Below are 23,691 nucleotides of genomic sequence, written 5' to 3'. Positions count from 1 at the left end.
CAAATGAAATATTAAGGCTAGGACCCAACACTATAATTCACAATTCGGAATAGGGATACCGTAATCAAGTATTAAATTATATAAAGGTAGGTAAATGACAATTTACCAATTTCCACCATGAAAACGAAATGAACACTAAGGTTTTAATTGAATTGAAATTCCTAGAATCTTTTGAGATTGATTGAACTTTTCAATGGCTTGTTTAATCTTGATTATGCCCTTCAAGTTTGTGACTGGGATACTGAGAATCACAAACGAAGTGTGAATAACCATGCAAATTAGCTTGGTACTCTTGATTCATTTACCATTGAATCAATGTGTCGGTTAACCACACACACTCCATTGATCTATGATAATTCTCGAGCTACCCCTTGCCACCCTTGTTAGTCCAAGTTAGTGTGTCGGTTAATGACACACACTCCACTAACAACTTTGACAAGGTGCAAAGTACAATTTCATGAAATAGCATCATTTTAACATTTTTCCTAAAGTAACTAATATTGGGAATTTATAAAAACATTTAGTTACTATATAAAAATCATTGTACTTATTAATCAGGAACTAATGTCCTATCCTACTCGTTCGGCTAACAACCTTCCACTAGTTAAGAGTGCGGCAGGTAAGAGTTAATACCCAATGATGGTTAATTTATAGGGCGCTTCTTTAAACGCTCGTTATAGACCAACTTCGTGAATAAGGCCTAGTAACGGTAAGACTGACTCATCTTAGACACACACACACACACACACACACATATATATATATATATATATATATACATATATATATATATATATATGTATATATATATATATAAGTATTAAGCTTTTAATATTATAATAGTATAAATGTAACAGCCCGAAATTCAGGTACCAACAATTAGCCCTTCATATTTTATTATTTGTCATTTTTGGGCCTTTGTGTTGGGTGAGTACGCTGGGCGTACAAGGAGTACGCTGCGAGTACTCACGCGCCTCATTTAAACGCGTTATCACTCGGGTACGTTGGGCGTACCCAAGGTTACGACGGGCGTAACCGTTCCAGACCCAAAACCCTAATTTGGGTTGTTGGCTATAAAAGGAATGAGATGGCTTGGTTCCTCAGCCACCATCCTTCAGAAAGAAACCCTAAGAGAGTTGTTCCTTCATTCATAGCTTGATTGTGAGTGTTCTATGCTTTGAGGTGTCATTACAAGGTAGCAAAAGAGAAGAGGAGTCCATTGTGGAGGCTAGAAGTTGGTGTACAAGTGTAGATCTGTGGATAGAAAAGGTTGGAGCTTCTTCCTAAGGTAAGAAGTTCAAATATTGCCTTGTAGTTCTTATGGTATGTTTCATGGACCAATTTCTAGGGTTTTGGTCCGAAAGATGGAGACTTTATGAGCAAGTAGTCTCCATTGGCTTAGATCTACCATATTCATGGTCCATTTGAGTTGTATGTTCATAAAAATGTAATCTTGGACGTAAATGATTAGTCATGCATGAGATCTAGATATTGTGAGTTGAAAAGGAAAGGTATTAGAGAGTGTAGCAACCTTTACAGCCATGCCAAGGCTTAAAGGTTTCGACTTTATGGGTTTGGTGACTTAAAGAACCGGTATCCGTTACCTAGGAGTTGAACAAGGATGGTTCACACCGGATGTGTATCGATTACCAGGAGTTGAACAAGTTGAAGGTCAAGAACCGGTATCCGTTACCTAGGATCGATGATCTGTTCAATCAGTTGCAGCGGGCATCTTGGTTCTCCAATATAGACTTGAGGTCGGGTTATCATCAGATGAGGGTTCGGGATGAAGATATCCAGAAGACTGCATTCAGAACTCTTTATGGACATTATGAGTTTGTGGTGATGCCTTTTGGGATCACCAATGCCCTAGCAGCATTCATGGATCTCATGAACAGTGTGTGCAATCCGATGCTGGATCAGTCAGTGATCGTATTCATTGATGATATTTTGGAATATTCGATATCTAAGGAGCAGCATGAGGAACATTTGAGGGGGATTCTTGGAGTTTTGAGATCGGAGAGGTTGTATGCCAAATTCTCTAAGTGTGATTTCTGGTTACGAGAGGTCCAGTTCCTAGGATATCTTGTTAACCAGAAGTGGCTATTGGTCGATCCGACCAAGATTGAGGCAATGATGAGATGGGAAGTGCTAAGATCACCCACTGAGATCAGGAGCTTTCTGGGATTGGCCGGATATTATCGGAGGTTTATTAAGGATTTCTCCAAGATCGTCGTGCCACTTACCAAGATGACCCGGAAGGGTGTTGCATTTTCATGGGGTCCGGAGCAGCAGTCCTCATTTGAGATACTTTGTCAGAAGTTGTGCGAGGCCCCGGTGCTCGTACTCCTTGAAGGGATGGAGGATTTTGTGGTATATTGTGATGCATCAATATCTGGGTTAAGGGAAGTGCTTATGCAGAGGGGGCACGTTATAGCGTATGCATCAAGGCAGCTGAAGCCCCATAAGTCGAGATATCCCACCCACGACCTGGAATTGGTGGCTGTGGTGTTTGCCCTCAAGATCTGGCGACACTATCTATATGGGGTTCAGTGTACCATATACACGGACCACAAGAATCTGAAGTACTTGATGGGTCAGCCAAACCTGAATATGCGCCAGAGGAGATGGTTGGATGTGGTGAAGGATTATGAGTGTGAGATCATGTACTACCCTGGCACGGCTAATGTCGTAGCCCATGCGTTGAGCCGCAGGGAGAAGAGTGCCCCAATCCAAAACGTTTGTATGAGGTTGACGGTGATGACTCCGGTATTGGACACCATCCGAGGGGCCCAGGCTGAGGTTGCGAGACTAGACAACCGAAAGAGGGAGCGGGTTGTCGGGCAGGTATCGGAATTCGTTACCGATGATCGGGGACTTATGACATTTCAGGGTTGGATTTGGGTACCGTTTGTGGGTGGGACGCGTACTATTTTGATGGAAGAAGCACATCGATTGAAGTTCTCGATCCATCCCGGGGCTACTAAGATGTATTTGGATCTAAAGAAGGAATATTGGTGGCCCTGTATGAAGAGGGATGTTGCATGATTCATTGAGAGGTGCCTGACTTGTCGTCAGGTTAAGGCCGAGAACTAGCGTCCGCATGGTAAGTTGCAGCCGGTGGAGATTCCCGAGTGGAAGTGGGAACAAATTACCATGGATTTTATCACCAAATTGCCAAGGACTGCAAAAGGGGTCAATGCAATTTGGGTGATTGTGGATAGATTGACGAAGAGCGCTCATTTTCTTGCTATCAGTGAGAGCTCTTCTGCTAGGAGGTTGGCAGAGTTATATGTGAGGGAGGTGGTATAGCAGCATTGGGTTCCGATGTCGATTGTTTCAGATCGGGACGTACGATTTGCTTCCATATTTTGGAAGAAGTTTCACAACGAGTTGGGTACGAGGCTGCATTTCAGTACCGCATACCACCCCGCAGTCGGACGGACAGAGTGAGCGGACGATTCAGATGCTCTAGGATATGCTCCGAGCGTGTGTTTTGGATTTTGCAGGGTGTTGGGACACCTATTTACCCTTGGCACAATTTTCGTAGAATAACAACCATCATTCGAGCATTGGTATGCCACCCTTTGAGCTGTTGTATGAGAGGAGGTGTCGAACCCCCATCTGCTGGGGAAAGGTAGGGCAAAGGGTAATGGGTAGTACGAAGATTGTGCTTCAGACAACAGAGCAGGTTTTCGGAAAGGAAAAGCTTGGTTGCAGGAAACAAAGTCTAACTATAAATTTATTAATTATGAAAAGAAATAAAGAAAATCCGCGTTGAAAGTCTTGCTTATTTTCTCCTCCATCTAAGTAAGAGAAGGGAAGGTTGAAGCTTATAGGTAGTATAAAAGCGCTAATAAGGGAAATCATGCTACTTAAACTATATGCTAGGAATCAACAACACGAAAACTTTGTTATAAATTATCCTTTTCTTTAGCAGGCTTGGGATTAAAAGAATGGTTGGGACAACAAACATCCATCTCGTTTGTATTTTGGATACCCGTATAACCATCGAAGGCTGTTGAAGTGACTAATTCCTGGAAATTGGGAAGCGTTGAGAACAAAGAAATTGTTGGAGTTATCATTTCTCTCTAGTACCAATACATTTGATCTTAAGAAAGGATCTCTTGCAGGACGGTTGGAACAGGTTAGGCAGAGATTGTTGACCGCTCAGAGTCACCAGAAGAGTTATGCGGACAGGCGTCGGTCCGAGCTCAAGATTCAGGTTGGTGACCTTATGCTCTTAAAGGTCTCTCCTAGGAAAGGAGTGATTCGATTCAGGAAGAGGGGCAAGTTGGGACCTCGATATATTAGACCTTTTAGGGTAATCGCAAGGGTAGGTAGGGTAGCCTACCATTTGGATCTACCTGCAGAGCTGGGTCAGATTCACGACACCTTTCATATGTCACAGTCGAGGAAATGTATTGCCGACGAGACGACAGTGGTACCATTAGAGGATATTCAGGTGGATGCAGGCCTGAATTATGTTGAGAGACCAGTGGCAATTAGGGATCGAAAGGTTAAGGTTCTGAGGAACAAGGAAGTACCCTTGGTGCAAGTGCAGTGTCAGCATCGGAAGGGGTCCGAGCTGACATGGGAGTCCGAGTCAGAGATGTGGGAGCAGCATCTGGAATTGTTTTCGGTATAAGACTTCGGGGATGAATTCTGGTTCTAGTGGGGGAGAATTGTAACAGCTTGAAATTCAGGTACCACCAATTAGCCCTTCATCTTTTATTATTTGTCATTTCTGGGCCTTTGTGTTGGGCGAGTACGCTGGGCGTACAAGGAGTACATTGCGCGTACTCATGCGCCTCATTTAAACGCTTCATCACTCAGGTACGCTGGGCATAGCCAAGGTTACGCCGGGCATAACCGGTCCAGACCCAAAACCCAAATTTGGGTTGTTGGCTATAAAAGGAATGAGATGGCTTGGTTCCTCAGCCACCATCCTTCAGAAAGAAACCCTAAGAGAGTTGTTCCTTCATTCATAGCTTGATTGTGAGTGTTCTAAGCTTTGAGGTGCCATTTCAAGGTAGCAAAAGAGAAGAGGAGTACATTGTGGAGGCTAGAAGTTGGTGTACAAGTGTAGATCCGTGGATAGCAAAGGTTGGAGCTTCTTCCTAAGGTAAAAAGTTCATATATTGCCTTGTAGTTCTTATGGTATGCTTCATGGACCAATTTCTAGGTTTTTGGTCCCAAAGATGGAGACTTTATGAGCAAGTAGTCTCCATTGGCTTAGATCTACCATATTCATGGTCCATTTGAGTTGTATGTTCAAAAAAATGTAATCTTTGACGTAAATGATTAGTCATGCATGAGATCTAGATCTTTTGAGTTGAAAAGGAAAGGTATTAGAGAGTGTAGGAGCCTTTACAGCCATGCCAAGGCTTAAAGGTTTCGACTTTATGGGTTAGGAGACTTAAAGAGAGCCGGATCTAGAAGTTGAAGAAGTGTCTTAATCGTTTAAGACCAAAAATAAGGTGTAGCTGAATCTGGAAATTACGCTGGGAGTAACTCCCTGTACACGTAGCGTACGGGGTTGAGACCCCGATTGTGGTTCAGTGATGTACACCTCGCGTACAGAAGCCGGTATGCCTCACGTACTGTGGCATGTTGACTTTTGTTGACTTTTAGGGTTTTGGTCAACATGTGGACTTTGAGTCAAGGAGAGGTGAAATGGTCTTTTACCCCTCTGAGGAATAATAATAAGGGTGAAGCCTAGTCTTAGAAGTCTAAATTAATTAGATGATATTTCGTTATGATTAGGCGGGGTTGGGTCTTTGTTTCGAGATTCGGAGATAGCGAGGACGTGAGATTCTAGACTTTCTACGAGGTGAGTCTTCTCACTAAACTGTACCCGGAAGGGTATTATTGTGTGACCGGAAGGTCGGATATGTTATGAGTTGTATGGATTGTATATGATAAGTTAACCGTTTGTATGTGCTATGTATGCTATGATTGATATGGGCTGGAAGGCATTATGTTATGGACCGGAAGGCATATATGTTATGGGCCGGAAGGCATTGTGATGTGGTCCGTAAGGTCGACGCGGGTAGGACCGGAAGGTTTATCGGGTCGGGACGGAAGTCCCCTGAGACACATGGGCCGGAAGGTCGTGGCCTAGAAGGGTGTATGAGAGTAAGTAGTATATTGGGGAATTCACTAAGCATTTATGCTTACATTTGTTGTGTTACGTGTTTCAGGTACTAGCGAGGACCGTGGGAAGGCGCCGGCGTGATCTGTACACACTATCGGAGGATATATTTATGATCTTGGGATTTACATGATTTGTATTATGTTATGATACATTGGATTTTATGACTTGATTTCGATGAAAACATGTTTTAAGAAATGAAAATTTTGTATTGAAAATTCACGTTGTTACAATAAGGGTTGCATTTTAAACTATTAACACACTAGGGTTTTAGAATTTAATATTTCAAAATTAAAAATTTTTAATAAAATTTTAATTTCCAAAAGTTGAGGGCAAGAATTAAAAAAAATTATTCATATAATTTTTCTTTATCAAAATTTGACCTAATCCAATTAATTTGGTAAGATAAATACAAATAAATGTTTACAAATAACTAATTTTATCACATAATCTTTTAATTATCTTAAAATTTGACCATTATCTTGTAATTAGATGAGGATAATCGTTACCATAATAGAAAATTTGAATTTTATCAGTTAAAACAACTTATGGTAATTATCCTTATCTAATATAGGCTTAAAATCCAAAAATCCTATAATCAGACGAGTCAACTCGTCGAGTCAGGATTTGGACTTGTCGAGTTGCCTCAACTGGTTGAGTCCTACATTGGACGCATCGAGTTCATCTGGCAGATTCCAGATTTTGACTGTTATCTGCTTTAAACAATTAGCCATGGCATCAAATATAACAAACAAACACCCTAAGCTCTGATGGCACTGATAGGCTTTGAGCTGTACAACATTCCTATGGTGTACATCCAATGCTAATGCTTTGGATCCAGGTTTTTCTCAATTGATACATGCAATTCTCATTTATCCAAAACATGAACCCTAACTAGCATACGATTTTCGAGACTTATAACATAAAACAAAGTTATATGGATACATTTTCCATGTAGCATGTAGATCTTGAACTTCAAGAGCTTAGTGCTTCAACTGTTGCACCTTTAGTGATTCACAAACACCAAGTATCCATTAGAAGAATATGAGAGATCTTGAGAGGCTCTAAAATTCGGCTTGGGTTCTCTTTGAAACATAGGTTGCCGATTGTGGGAGCCTTGGGGTTCCTTTTATAGCTGAGCTGCTAGGATTTCTGACTGGAACTTTAATTATCTACTTAGGCCTTAAGTAACCCAGTATATCCTTCCATAAGCCCCCTTTGGACGAATCCTATGTGGGCTACACATAGAATTTCATCCATAAGCCCAACGTGCAACAATCATATAATTGCAATATCATCCCCTATAATTTAATTAGTCTCTTTTGATCACTAAATTAAATTTTGATCAATACTAATTAAATAATATGATTTATCAATTAATATATTATCCTTATAATATATTAATAAATCACAATTAACCACTTTTTTTATAATTTATCTTATGAAATTTCTATGGTGAAGGCTGTTGGGTTTTAAGAACTATAACGCCCCTAGGGTGCACATGCAACCCTAGATGCTTTGGATCTATGTTTTCTCTATTGTACGTGGAATATTACTTCCAAAGCATGAAGCCTAAACTAGCATAAAATACTTTGAGATATACAAGAGAAATCCAAAGTAGAGGAATACCTCTTAGTGTAACTTAGAGTTCTTGGCCTTCAAAATCTTTAGCACCTCAAATGTGATGCCTCTAATATGTCACATACACCAAGTGCAAAAGGAGGCTTATGAGAAGTGGCTAGGTAGCTCAAAATCAGTTATGTCTCTTCTTGGAAATGCTTTGCGCCGATTTTGGTGATTATGGGGATCCTTTTATAATGTAGGAAAGTCTAAGGTTACATCCATGAAAACCCTAATTCACATGACTATTCATATCTCATTGGTTACATGGGTTAACCCTTTAAGAACTATCACATATGTTTAGCCCACCCTAACCAACCATGGCTCATTAGCTCAACAATAAGTATTATTGATTTACATACTCAGACCCCATGTATTTAATTAGTTTCTTTGGATCACTAAATTAATTTCAAATTAATTCTTGGACAATACTAATTAAATAATGTGATTTCTGAAGTAGTAAATTATACTTATAATATGTTAATAAACCACAAATAACGTCTTCTAAAAAAGTCCATCCTATCAAATTGCATTGGTGAAGGCAACCCAAAAGGACCATGCTACAATCCGGTCAAGTACATACCAAGTATAGTTATGGGCTTAGACACCTAATCCAACAGTCTCCCACTTGGATAGCTCTAATAACTATAATTGCCAATGCACCTTCAAATTCTGATTAGCAATTGTAGCTTTCAATAGACATTGTGGATCTCTGAACTAGTCAACGACGTGTCCTTTAGATATGGGATCGTGTAATCCTTTGTACTACAAGATATCGTGTGGAAAAATACATGGTACATAGTCATACTCATTGTCTAATAGTTTTTTCCCAATTTCGCATAGCAGTATACAGCCCGAAAATCAAATTTATATCAAGTAATTTTTATCTGAAACAACCTAAATAAGAATTGAAGATCTTATTAATAGGAGTTGAACGATAAAAAGACAGTCGAAAACAGAGATCGTATGTGAAAGTTTTGAAATTTACACGGTCGTTAACAATGTAATCTTCTCGTACTGTCAAATTTAAAATCGGTCAAGAATTAGCCGATGGAGTCAAAAGAAGAGTTATAGATCTTGTCAATAACTACACATGGATGTAAAGAACGTCAATAACAGACCTTGTATGCGATAGTTATGGAATTTAGAAGTCAAAAGGGTGGTGTTTTGAAAGGGTGACGTGGCTTAATCTGGATCACTACTTCGTCCGCAAGCCTTACCACCAGATGGTGACACTTGGCTCTCAACTCGATTAGGTAGAGGCTTAAACTCAAGAAGTTGGGCCATTTTTCAGCGTATAAATACCATGCGAAGCTCACCCTTTTACCTCACACCATAACCCTTCTCTCTCTCTTTCTAACTTCTCTTTAAACCTCTCCCAAAGACCTAGTAACTCCTAATTTCTAGAGGAAAGCCCTGGAGTGCCACAATGTTCTGAAATGAAGAGCATTTGGTTTGGAAGTTCTGACGCCTAGAGCCCGGTTCCTAGCCAAACCTCACGGTAAGTGAGTTATGCTTACCTTACACTAAGTATAGCTTGTGTTTAAGTTCAATATCATTATATATATATATATATATATATATATATATATATATATATATATATATATATATATATATATATATATACACAATATACTAAGTGTTATTATAACATCTTTTAACTGCTCGTGATACGGTGAATCTGGTTTGAAGGGCCACATAGGGTTGTTAGATAGTTCAGAACAGTTTAAATGATAAAATGGTCCTGCCCTTCGGTGTTTCATGTCTGGACCCTGTTTGTAGATAGTGGTTTAAAAGTATTTTTTAACACTTATAAAATAATATCACTCATAAATAGTCATGATAAATATTAAACTAAAATTTAGTGGAAATGATACTATGTTTCGTCTAAGGAAAATAGAATCGTTAGAAGGAAAGCACTGCCCGAGTTTGGAATCATCACTTTCACAAGTGAGTGCATAGTTACTTTAATCTTACACATAGATATGAATTATTTAATATAATTTGTGTACTATGTGTGCATATTATCTATGTTCTTGGTATCTATGCTGAATGAACAAAATATACATGTTTTATTAGATTTAAATTGTGTACGTATTTTATACCTATAATTAGCATGGGTAAAAATAGGTAGATGAAAGATGAGAGATTATAGATGATATAGATGAAGAGAGATGAAGAATGATGATGAGACGTGAGAGACGATGAAAAGCCTTTACCCAAGCATTGGTCCAGTCATCTAGCTGAGTATAGATGACAACCACGGACTATTTTAGACAGCTCGGCGACACACTAGCAGACTCGCAACCTGTAAGTGTTATGAATGATGTATTCACCATATGTACTCTAAAAATCTTGACTGCTATGGTCTTAGTGCCTCATAAACGAACATTGGAAGCTATGGACTTAGTGTGTTACAAATGAACATTCGTAGGTACGGATTTAGTACACTACAAATGAACATTGGTAGTTATAGATTTACTACCCTACATTGGCAACTATGGATTTACTGCCTAATAGATAACATTGACAGTTATTGACTTAGTGCCTGTTAAATATAACCTTAGAGGATGGACTTTCTACATATTCCTTTGGACAATCCTTAGGAATGAATGGGTGAATGATAGATGATTGTTAGTGTAGATCGTTATGAAATAAAGAAGTTAATGGGAATGGGTAATTGGATTAATTATTTGCTGATGAAACCTAATAACTTTATTACTGTGGGTTGAAAACCCTACGTACTCACCATTTTCCAACCTAACCCACTCAGTTTATTTGTATCACAGGTAACGATACGAAGCTACATTGCACTAAGAGGTTAAAGGAGATGTATATCACTAGTGTAAATGAATGTAAGGTCTGTTTATGCTTATGTTTTTGTATTGACAATGATATCCCAATGTTTTAAAATGAATAAAATACATTTCTTCGGAAATGCTTTGATAATGAATTTATCATGATTTTCTAGGAACAAAATCTGCAATAATATTCTTTAAAAATCGATACTCTGGTTTTCAAATAAGCAAAAATAAATTTTTTAAATGGAAATGGTATGAAGACATGTTGATTTTTCATGCACGGTTTTTCATGTTTAGTGACATTGCTTGTAGTTGCATTTAAAGAAGCTAGTTCCGCTATGAAACCCGCAAACCTCAATTCCAATAGAGGGGATACCCCTGTAAGGTCCATACATGCACGTTTCCCTACAACTCATCCAAAAATCAGAACATCGGCCGGTTTAAGGGTTGACCTTCCTTCCGTCGGGTCAATCAATAAATTCACAGGAGCATCTATCTTGGTAGCAACCCCGGTACTCTTAAATATGTCGAAAAAAATATCCCTCACTATATTATGCCTATATTTGAACCCCAGGTCTTCTTTACAACGAACTACATGTTCTCTAAAAGAGTACAAACATGCCACGCGACACACCAGACATATCTCTTCAGTTGGGAATATTAGAATCATGAGTCGATATTTAAGGATAGTACGATACTCCACAAGATACATATGCTAGACAAGCCCATATATAGGGATAGCTGAAAGAAAATCTTGAGCATGTAGTGCACGTAAATATTGGAAAACTGCTTTCTATCAAGTCGTCATGTTGAGATGCATAGCCATATCTTGGATAATTTTACTAAGAAGGGAACTTGGTAATGTATTATGGAATTTAGGGGGGGGGGGCTATTTCCTTTGTAGAAAAAAGTGCTAAGGTCTATTTCTGGAAGCCTGTTACGAAGAGAAGCCAAAGAACAAGCATAATCAGAATCCATGTTATGTATGCCGCTATCCCGTAATATGTGGTCTTGTAATACCCACGATTGGGCCCTTGAGGCAACAAAAACATATGAGATAGCCTCTACTGCCAAGTATAAAACAAAACCACCAAACTTAATATGTAGGGAAGTAGTTTGCCACAATATGTCGCCAAAGAAAAGTCCATCACAAACCACAATGTCCTCAATCGCCCAATGTAATCCATTGTCAAAGAACAACGTCACCTCCTCCATGTACGCAGGTTGACACATCCTCATCCCAAAGTTTTTTTAGGAATACCCATGCAAGACCATATCAGAAGGAGCTTACTCTGGGGGTCAAACAATTACACAACTTCCTAGCATCTCACGAGGGCCAAAAGAGCTCAGTTTTATTGATATTCAACTAAATGCCGAATTTTGGGCCAATCACCTTAATGATGTCATTTTCTTTGGCCACCTCCTTCGAATCTCCAATAAATGTACCATCATCAAGGTACATGAATGGAGAAAAATATTTTAATTGTCTATAATATAATGCAAGAGTGGGTGCAACATAAAGGGCAAAGAGAAGTGGTCCCCAAAGGTCTCCTTGTTGAACCCCAGTAGTGGACCAAATATGTGTGTCTCTTAGATACAACCTTGTTGCTTGACCATATAGGAATTCTACCCATTAGGATATATAAGGGCACCTAAATATTACCTTATGATGTAATATGGATCTGTTGAGAAGGTTCAAGGCATTGGATAAGTCCACTATAAGCATGGAAAGGGACCCGTCATCATTATGCTCATTTAACACCTTGTCGGCGCTATGTAATATGGCCCCAGTGCCACCCGACACCCCGACCCCGAACTGAAAATCATTGAGTTACTTGGCGGTTTCTCTACTAGCACCCTTCATAGCGAACTTGGAAACCAAACGTCTCCATATAGTTCTTACTGCAACAAATTCTGCCAAATTCAATGGCTATCTTCCCCTTAGCCATAAATTAACCAAAGATGTAATAGTACATAGAAAGTCTTTTGTTGTAGTTGAACCGTCTCCATAAAGAGCATCCAAAATGTTTTTAGCTCTCAACCTATCTATCCCACATGAGGCTTCTTTAAGGAATGATTTAATTCCTCCAAAGATGTTATTTATATCCAATAAAAGGGAAGTTTTTGAAAATATGGTACTAGGCATGGATGGTGGTGGCTTGTGTGGATGCTTATCTACCAAAGCCTTCGTGGTATCATCCCCGTATGGAGCAACCTCCGAGAAACATAATACTTTCATTGCTGCTATGAAATGCCCATCTACAACCTTATATAGACATTTTCTGATGTTGGTGTTGTCCTTTGTTCTATCTATTGGATAAGGTGTCTAAGTCCATAACTATTTCTGGTAAATACTTGACCCGACCCAGCATGGTGCATTTAGGTTGCATGGCACCATGCAATTGGATAAACTAAATGAGAGAAATAACACATATGGTTTATTAATATATTATAAGTTCTAATATATTAATAATATTATTTAATTAGTTTTGATCAAGAATTAATTTTTAATTAATTAAGTGATCAAGAGAATAACTAATTAAATATATGGGTAGATTATATGAATCTTCCATATCTTATATAGTGGGGTAAAAGGCTCCATGGATTATCAAGTTGGGTTCTACCCATAGGATGCTCCATGGAGTTAACCTATGGATTGAGAAATGAAGAGTCATGTTACATTAGGGTTTTACCTAATGCAACACACTATATAAGGACCATTCCTCTCCCCAAAATCGATTACACGTGTGAGACACAAGAGAAACAAGAGGGCTTGGCCGATTTTGAGTGTGTTAGAGCATTCTCTCAAGTTTATACTTTGCATTTGGTGTTCTGTGAAGCATTTGAGGCATCACAGTTGAGGTGCTAGGCTCACAAGGTTTCAAGGAACACTTTCAACAACAACTTATGTAATTCTATCTATTATTTACAAAGAGAATTGTTCCCCATGTATGCTAGACAGGATCATAGCCTTGGAAATCAACTTTGCACGAAAATTAGACAAACATAGATCCAAGGTTATTAGGGTTGCATGTACACTTAGGAAGTGTTAGAATGCTCAAAACCCAACAGTGGTATCAGAGCCTAGGCTTGCTTGTTTGATTTTTGTGCAAACTGCTTGAAAAATCGAATTTTCTGCTTTCTGCCCGTATGAACACGCCGAGTCCATGGGGGGACTCGACAAGTCCATGACAAAATTCAAGCTACTCGTCGAGTAGAGGCGGCAATTTTCAGAATTTCGGTTCTTGTTGCTGGAAATGGACTAGGAATATTAACTTAAACTGTTTTGGTGGTTCAAAACTTGTTTTAGTATGTGTAATGTTTATGTTAATCCATTTACAACAACAAGTTGTCAAAATTACAAGTTTTTAAGTGTAATTTTTGATTCATGAAAGTGTTCATATTCATGTTCTTGATCTTACGATGTTTAGATGATCATAGGAATTATTTGTAACTTAGTGGGTGTCCACTCTCACCCACCGCTTGCTTGACTGGTGGAGGGTCGTTAGCTGAACGGGTAAGACAAGGACTTATAAATTCTCATTAAAAGTATGATGAATATTATAAAGTAACTAAATGTTTTATTAAATTCCCAATTTTAGTCACTTTAGGAAAAATGTGAATAAGGTGCTAATCCATGAAATTACACTTTACACTTTGTTTAAGTCGTTAGTGTAGCGTGTGTGGTTAACCGGCACACTAACTTGGACTTAACAAGGTAGGTAAAGGGTGACTTAATATTTATCATAGTATCGATGGAGCGTGTGTGGTTAACCAACACATCGATTGAGGGGTAATTTATTAAGGGTACCAAGTAATTTGCATGGTTACTTCACACCTCGTTTTGTGATCCTCGGCATCCTAGTCACAAAACTTGGAGGGCACACTCGAGATTGAAACATGCCTTTGAAAATTTCATTGAATCTCAAAAGAATCTAGGAGTTTCTAAGAACCAAATTAAATATTTTAATATTTCGACTTTGGTGGAAATTGGTGAATCGTCATTCACCTACCTTTCAAATATGTTATTACATAGATTACGGCATACCTCTTCTAAGTAAAATATATCGTGATTGGGTCCTAGCCTTAATACTACATTTGGGTGTTTTATTAAGGATTATTCCTATTTCTAAACTAAACTTTTCTTCTTCTCAGATGTTTGCAAACACTGCTGCTTCTGGCTCTAATCCTAATGGCTCCTGTTCTCTTATGAACTTGTGTGGGAAAGTCACTTTTGATGGATCCAACTTTAATGAATGGATCAGAAACATCCCAATGATTACCCGCTATGAGGAAAAAGAATATATCCTCGATAAGGAGGTTCAGGATATTGATGAGACAGTTGCTGTTGGATTAGTGTCTAAGTCCATAACTATTTTGGTATGTACTTGACCCGATGGTGCATGGTCCTTTTGGGTTGCCTTCACTAAAGCAACTTGATAGGATGAATTATGGAGAGAAAGGATTAAATATGATTTATTAATATATTATGAGAACAATATATTAAAGGAGAAATCATATTGCTTAATTAATATTAGTCAATAATTAATTGGTAGTTAGTTTTGTGACTAAAAGAGATTAATTAAACTTAAGGGACTGGAATTGTAATTATAAGATAATTGCAATTTGGTCCATGGATTGCCTTATATTAAGGAGTGGACGAATTCTATGGGGAAACCCATAATAAATCGTCCAAGGCCTTAAGGAAAGGATACCATTGGTTGCTTAGGGCTTAAGCATCCAAATGAGGGTTTCCTTGTTAGATAACCCTAATAGCCTCAATATATATATGACCCTTATGACCCAAAAATGGGGTGAAGCCTTCTTCTAGGGTTAGCACACGTTTTGGGCAGCCTCCATCCTCTTTCCTCTTCATCATCTTGCTTATGGTGTTTGTGAAGCATTAGAGGAGTGACATTTGTGACTCTAAGCTTTCCAAAGTCAATACAAGGATATTTGGGATTGTTACTGCTACGTAACAATCAAGGTATGATCTTAAACCTATTCTCATGTCAATATGATTACTTGAATGCTAGAATTAGGGTTTATAGTCCTGGATAACTTGCATGTACAATAGAGAAACCTAGATCCAAGCATTAGGGTTTGTATGAGCACATAGGATGTTCTTATGACCAAAACCCATCAGTGGTATCAGAGCCTAGATTGGTTTCTATTGTAACTCCTGTGTTTCCGGGCTTGCCATTTTTATCAATGTAATGGTCTAGGTTAACCTTTGTAACCCGTTTTGAAATAATAAGATTGTATTATTTGAGTATTATGTGTTTTGTGCTAAATTGCTTAATTATGTGGTTTGACTAATTAAGAATAAAAATAAGCGTCAAAATTTAAGTGTAAAATAAACTTGATATCTTTAGATAATGTTGTAGTAGTTGAAACAAGGTTTTTGAAGATATAAAGAATGCCGAAATCCGAGTTATAACGAGGAAGTTATGACCTGTCGAAGTTTCGCGACAGAACCGGCACGACACAGCGCGACGTAAAAAGTGAATTTATGTTAGAGTGATATTTAGCCTTAGCAATCTAAATGAAAGTCATAGAGTACATCAAACCATGAGCGTGCATAAAACGAACGCCCAAATCTGACTTCGTATGAGGAAGTTATGATTTTTCGAAGTTTCGACTTAGCAGTATGCAGCCCGAATGCTCGATTTGAGACCGAGTGGTTTTTAGCAGAAACAATATAAATGAGAATTGAAGATCTCATTAATTGTAGCAAAAAGATAAAAAGATAGGCGAAAACGGACGTCGGATGAAGAAGTTATGATTTTATAACGGAGTTTTCCTGTCCCGGCCTACTAAAAATAAATAATAAAAAATAAAATCAAAATTAGCCGACGAAGTCTAAACGAAAGTTGTAGATCGTAGTCTCACCTACGCGTGGATATAAAGAGCATCGAAAACAGAGTTCGTATGAGGAAGATATGAATTTTTGAAGTTTATTTAATAAATTCGGTATTTAATTTAAATAAAAATTCGCTGATATTATCCATGGGGAGGGGAGTCACCGGCCTTATCCCCGTTACGCCCCGCGTACATGAATTACGCCCCGCGTAAATCGCAGATCCAGCCTCCTATAAATAGGATGCGAGGGGTCCGGGTTTATTTGCTAATTTCCTCTCGTTTTTGTGCCGAAGCTCTGCGTTTTTACCCCCGAAGCCATCCCGAAGCCCCGGTAATATTCCCGAGTCCCGAAGCGAGTCCCAAGATCCCGAAGATCCCGAGAAGTGCGGTTTCCAAGCCGAAGCTCTGCCCGCGAGAAGTTCGATTTTCGTAGAGATCTTCCAGATCTGCTGAGGATTACGACTTCTGCAAGCCGTAGTGCTGTCCGATCATCTTCTGATCAAGTGAGTGTATACTACCTTTCATAAACGCAATAATAATACAAGTATGGTTTGAGTGTATTAAGTTTATCGTTGTTTATACGTGCGAAGGCGTTGTTACTTTCTCCTAACGTATAACTATAAAGTATTTTATACGAGATACGTGTTATGTGTATATTTTGTTGTTATGTGTGTGAATGTATATTCACCTTCTTCTATCTTACAGATATGATTATTTCTATATAAAATACGTGTTATGTGTGTGTGCCTCATCTGTTATATGGAAAATGTATTGATCAAGCATGCTATACAGGTTTTGAAAATATGTATAAAAATGTATGTTTTTATCTACTAATATGTTGGGTAGAACATGGGTAGATAGTTGGTGTGTAATAAACAGATGAGAGGCCTCGTTGTTGTTTTGATCCAGTCATCTAGCGGAATTTAGATGACGACCACAGACTTTTCTAGACAGTCCAGTGGAACGCTAGCAGGCTCATAACCTGTAGGTGTTAATGAACTTGGGTGTTCATTCGCTGTATTCCATCCCCCTCATGGTTGCCTTATTTGACTTATATTGCTGAGGAAACCCCGCAGCATGTGTTGTCACCCCGATGAAAATATTCTTAGATTAGGTCCCTTGTGTTAGTTATTTTAGGGACATAAAGTGAGAATAACGGGAATGGGTAACTGGGTTATTGTTGGTTGATAATTAATTTAATTATTTATTGTGGGTTGAAAACCCTATATGCTCACCAGGCTCCCAAGCCTGACCCACTCTGTTTTATTTGTATTACAGGAAGTGGCGCAAGGGCGTAAGATGGATGAACCATCAAGTTGTTTTGTTTACAAGTCTGTATATGTAAATATTTGTTGAGTGACTTGTAATGTTATCGTTTATGCTTATTGGTCTATATCGGAACATGACACCCCGAGTTTTGATTATAATGAAAATACATTTCTTTTATGAAATGCTTTGGTAAACATTGTTTTATCATGTTTTGTTTTTGGGAACAAATTCCGCAACTCTTTCAAATCATAAGGATTTACTCTGAAAATATTTAAAAGCATAAATGAAAATCGGTCTTTTCTGGCCGAGATTTTGGGGATGTCACAGTTGGTATCAGAGCATTAGTTTAAGCGAACTAGGAATTTGTAGGATTTCTAGACTTAAACTTAGAATGCTAAGTGGAATTTTGAGATGTGTGTCTGTTATGTTTTAGACACGAGCACTAGTTTATTTTAGGGAAGTTGCCTAAAATGCTTTATGTGCTAAATGTTATATGTTGCCATATATGATATTATTTGTTCGGATCTATGGTCTGTTGCCGACCGGATCTAGAAACCTTGTGTGTGTAGGATTCTAAGCGTACGTCTACGATATTAGAACTAGCATGTAAACATTTCGGAGTGATAAGGATGATTGGAATATCTATCGTGAATAAGGATCTAATTTCACCTTATTCGGTGTGTAGATCAAAATGGTGAGAACAAGAAGTGGAGCTGGAAATGCTGATGAAAACAGGAATCAACCACCAGTGATTGAACAAAGACCTGTTGTAGCAGCAGCACCTGAGCCAATAACCATGGCTGGTGTGCAATTGATGATTCAGACGATGTTGGATCGTAAGATGGATGAAACTAGACGGTTGCTTCAACAAAATCGTGAAGAACTGTCGATTCGTGTGGAAGAGCCTGAATTAAATGAAGGGCACTCGGAAGGTGGAAACTTTAGTGGGTCTGTTGGTCAAGCCAACCCACCGATAGTTAGGCAAGATAACCGCGATGGAAGGAATGATGGAATGGGTTGCAAGTACAGGGACTTTTTGACTTGCAAACCATCAACCTTCAATGGAAAGGAGGATCCGATTGGGGTTATGGATTGGATCTCCGAAATGGAGCTAGCCTTCATGACGTGTGGCTGCAGAGGTAAGTTGCAAACTATCTATGCCGTGCGTCAATTCCGAGGTGGAGCTGTTCGTTGGTGGAACAATCTAGGGAAAACTTTGAGCCCAAATGAGCCACTGGAATTGTCATGGGCAGAATTCTTGGTGCAGTTTAAGCGCAAGTTTTGTTCGGCTCAAAATCTATTGGAGCTAGAGAACAAGTTTCTGACTCTAACGAAAGGCAGCATGTCAGTTGATGAATACACCAACAACTTCACCGATAAGATGGAGTTTGCCTTGCGTATCGTTCCAGACGAGCTGACTAAGGTGGATCGGTATGCGAAGGGACTTCCATGGGAGTACGAGGTGCCAGTACGTTAGGCACTTACTCTAGAGGCAGCTATCTGGGCTTCCAAGTCTGTTGAAAACATGATAAAAGGGAGAACCACCAACAAGGTTGAGGTTGGTGAGAAGAGGAAGTTTGAGGGAATATCTGGTTCCGGTAAGAAAAGCAAATTTTCGAAATCTGATTCGAAAAGGTTTGGTGGGGGAAAAGGAGGCGAAGCGAAGTGGTGTGAAAAGTGTAAGAAAAAGCAGTTTGGGAAATGTAGAGAGGATTTAACTTGCTACAAGTGTGGAAAGGTTGGACATTTTGCCAATGAATGTCCGAACAACAAAAGGATGTGTTTTGGTTGTAATGAAGAGGGGCATATTTTGAAAGACTGTCCGAAGAAGAAGGAGGCAGCTAAGCCCAACGTTCCACCAAAGCCGAAGGCGAGAGCATTCCAGATGACACTGGAAGCTGCTAAGGATGAAGCTGATGTCGCTTTAGGTACCTTTCTCGTTAACAATTTTCCTGCCCAAATTTTATTTGATTCTGGAGCCAACTACTCCTTTATATCGCATGAATTTGGTAGAAAACTAGCTTTACCTATTGATAGACTAGATAATGCTTTATTAGTCGAAGTTGCTAGTGGCAAGTTTGTACCTGTTAGCCATCGTATGAGAAACATCCTAATCGACTTGAATGGAAATAAGTTCCACAAGGAATTATTGCCTATCGAACTTAATGGTTTCGACATCGTGTTGGGAATGGATTGGCTCAGCGCCAATGATGCCGAAATTTTATGCAAGAAGAAGATAGTTAAAGTAAACTCGCCTGGAAAAGATTCATTTATGGTGTATGGGGACAAACGCCGAGTGAATTCTGGAATCATTTCCCTAATGAAAGCCAGAAAGTGTTTGACCAAGGGATGTACATCACACTTAGCATTCGTGATTGATGCTAAGAAGGAGAAGAAGGTGATGCAGAGTATGTTGGGTTATGAGCATTCTAACACTCCTAAGTGTACATGCAACCCTAAATACCTTGGATCTATGTTTTCTCTATTATACATGCAAATATGAACATCCAAGGTATTGTTCTAAACTAGCATACAAAACTATCAATATAACAAGATAGAATACATACCTCTTTGATGGAGCTTGTCTTCATGAAGCTTGAGTGCCTAGTGCCCCAAGTGTGACACTTCAAATGGTTCACAAACATCAAAACACTTAGAATAACTTAGAGAGAATTCTACAATTCATGAAATCGGCTAGCCCTTTCTTACTCTCACTAGTGGCCGATTTTTCCTCAAGAATAAGATGCTTATATAGTTATACAATTAGGGTAAACCCTAATTGTCATGACTTTCCATTTCCTTGGATCCATGGGTTCAAATACACCATGGAGCATCCATGGAGCATCATATGGGTTTTGGCACAACTAGATAATCCATGGAGCATTAGCCCACTATACAAGTATGGATGATTTACACAATCAACCCATATATTTAATTAGTCTTCTTTTGATCACTCAATTAATACTAGATTAATTCTTGATCAATACTAATTAAATAATCTCATTATTCTTATTATTAATATACTAGAACTTATAATATATTAATAACCGTAAGTGTCTTATTTCTCTCATTATAGTCTATCCAAGTGCATGATGGTATGCAACCCAAATGGACCATGCCGGGTCGGGTCAAGTCTTACCAATTATAGTTATGGACTTAGACATTAATCCAACAGTCTCCCACTTGGATAAGTCTAAAACTATTATTGCGTATGACTTCAGGAACCAACTGGCAATCGTAGCTCTCAAAAGCTTCTGTCGAACTCTAACCTTGTAGATGAACTCTGATCTTGTCAATGACTTGTCCATTAGATAAGGGATCATATATTCCTCCATTCTAGATATCATATGGACTGAGACATGGATTATAATCATTCTCTCTGTCCATTTGTTGTTTCCCGATTTCCGATTTATGACGACTGACTAATTGAACAAATCAAATCAGTCTTGGCCCGGCCGAGCACTTCCATTTGTCATCATCAAATCATCGAGGGGCCCACAGATATCGCTTTTATCCCGAAGGTAAAAGGAATGGATAAACTTCGACTCATATGGCTTGTTCTACTACTTGTTGAATCATACACAAAGACACGTTTTATAGCACCGAGTTACCAAATGTAGTTTCGTGCAATCAATGTACAACCAACTCATAGTAACAACTCATATCTCTAGGTTTGAAGAATATAAGATATTATCGTCTCATGATCACTCGTGATAAAATCCATGAAGTGATTCCAATAAGCGCGGGTTGAATCCAATACTCAGAACTTATGAGCACTCATGAGTGTTGTAGCCATTTGTCCAACAACTTAGACCTCTACAATCCAACCCATGACAGTCTTAATTCATATCTGCTTCCAACATATGACCGACTATGGATGGTTTGAATAACTTAGTCATTCCGGAAGAATAACCTAGTTTATTCGGGAAGTCAAAACATGCAAAGTGAAACACAATAATAATTGAATCCAATATGGTATCAAAACCTATGAACATAAATAAAACACATTTTATTTATCACCATATGATTACACATTATTCATTGTATACTGTTTCAGCTATCAACTTTATTCTTGAATTTAAAACAATAGTTGTCCCATGCTCCAAGCATGTACACTATGTTTTTCTAAACACTAGTCATGCCATACACCAAGTATGCATACTATGTGTGTCTATGATCTTTACTTTGTGAACTAGATCAATTGAACATAACTTCAATGATTCTCTTTTCACACTCCCAAATCCTTACTGCAAATGCAAGAATTCCAAATTCATGCCATTTACTGAAATCTGTTAGATTCTAAACTTATATGCATTGATCCTCTTGTAACGATTATGCACAAATTCACAAAGACTTGGCAACAATCATTACAGAGTATTCCAAAGGAGATCAACTCCTTGGAAACATCCTTCTTGCATTAAATTTCCTTAATCTTACACAGATTGAAAATTCTAACTTTGAAACATTTCCGGATTCATTTTGACTATCACTTCTGAACAAGAGTAGCCTCCTTACAGATTATGTCAATATGGTCCTTCCAGAATTATCACTATACTTCCAACTGTCCTTAAGCAACCATTCTTTGGTAAACCTTAGATTGTCCTCGACAATTGTTTAATCCTTTTAGTCATATCCAGTTCTAAACCTTTTCCATTCTTAACGCCCAGGCATTTGGAAAATTTTAGAAAGGATGAATATAGCACATGTAATCGATCCTATATCCGAAGCATATGGGACACGATTCATGATGTCTCACATAAAGACTAAACCAGTCTTTTGCTATAACATTTCCATTTCTATTTGCCAAGTTCTCATAATTCAGATTATAAAAAGGGATGCCGTAATCATAATCGAATTTTAGAACGCAAATAATGGACCCATATACAGAATTTCCTTATGTTGAGCCATTCCAACATGAATTCATATATATCCTTGACTAAATGATTAAAACCTCACGATCTAAGCTTATAGATTTGAGATGAAGTATAATTTCCTCTCCCTTAATTATAGCAAAACAACTTTTTCCTAGTTGAAACTTTTGTTTTCTATAATTAACATTGCTAACTTGCAATACTTATCATAATTATCATGCTCCCACTAACATGATGATTATTAGCATAACACTTATGCTCCCACTAGCTTTGACATGTACTCAGAAATCAGCTGGACTTCTAGAAATCAATACTTTATTGACTTTCTTACCAAAGTTCAGATTTCTGATACTGGATTGTTTTGATAGAACTTTATCAAATCATACACCTTCCCTTAGATAGCACACTTGTGTGTCTAAACAATTATGAAGAGGGATGCCGTAATCATAATGGTTAGACCTTTTTTGCCATTTCTCACAAGTTCAGGTTAGTGTGCCGGTAAACCACACACGCTCCACTAACGACTTTGAGAATGCAAATATCACAATTGCTATCTAGCTAAAATCTACTTAGTGGAAGTGTTTCCTCACCATCATTTTCATGAATCAGAGAGAAACCTTATGACACTTAGATTTAATGGTGTATGAGTTCTTATCCATGTGAATTGTCATAACCATAGTCACAAGACAAGAATTATGACAAATCCAAACTCATATGGATTGAACTCAATCTTAATTTCTTGCCACCTGGCAGCTCAAGGGCCTGCCATTGCTTCCAAGTTGTTGTGCAACCAATTGAGAACTCTAAGAACTCATATGCAAAGCCAACTTTGATTGGAATGGGCACAGAATATGTCAACATGATAGGTTATAAACCTCAAGTCGTGTGCTAGTGAAGAACTTCAGGTTTCATTCTTGATTAGTTCTTGAGAATTTTAAGACCTTTAAGACTCCCACTGTCCTCTTGACCTATAAGACTTCCTTGTCAAACATCCAAGAGATAGTGTGGATTCTAATCAAGACAAACACTTCACACAATTGGCCTAGGTTGGTCTTTGTTTTATCCAAAACATCACAACTTACCAATTTCAAATGTACGAGAGTAGAAAACT

Source organism: Lactuca saligna, chromosome 8 (assembly GCF_052625555.1).
Source record: "Lactuca saligna cultivar CGN05327 chromosome 8, ASM5262555v1, whole genome shotgun sequence".
Lineage (NCBI taxonomy): Eukaryota > Viridiplantae > Streptophyta > Magnoliopsida > Asterales > Asteraceae > Lactuca > Lactuca saligna.
Note: the sequence above shows the minus strand (reverse complement) of the source record.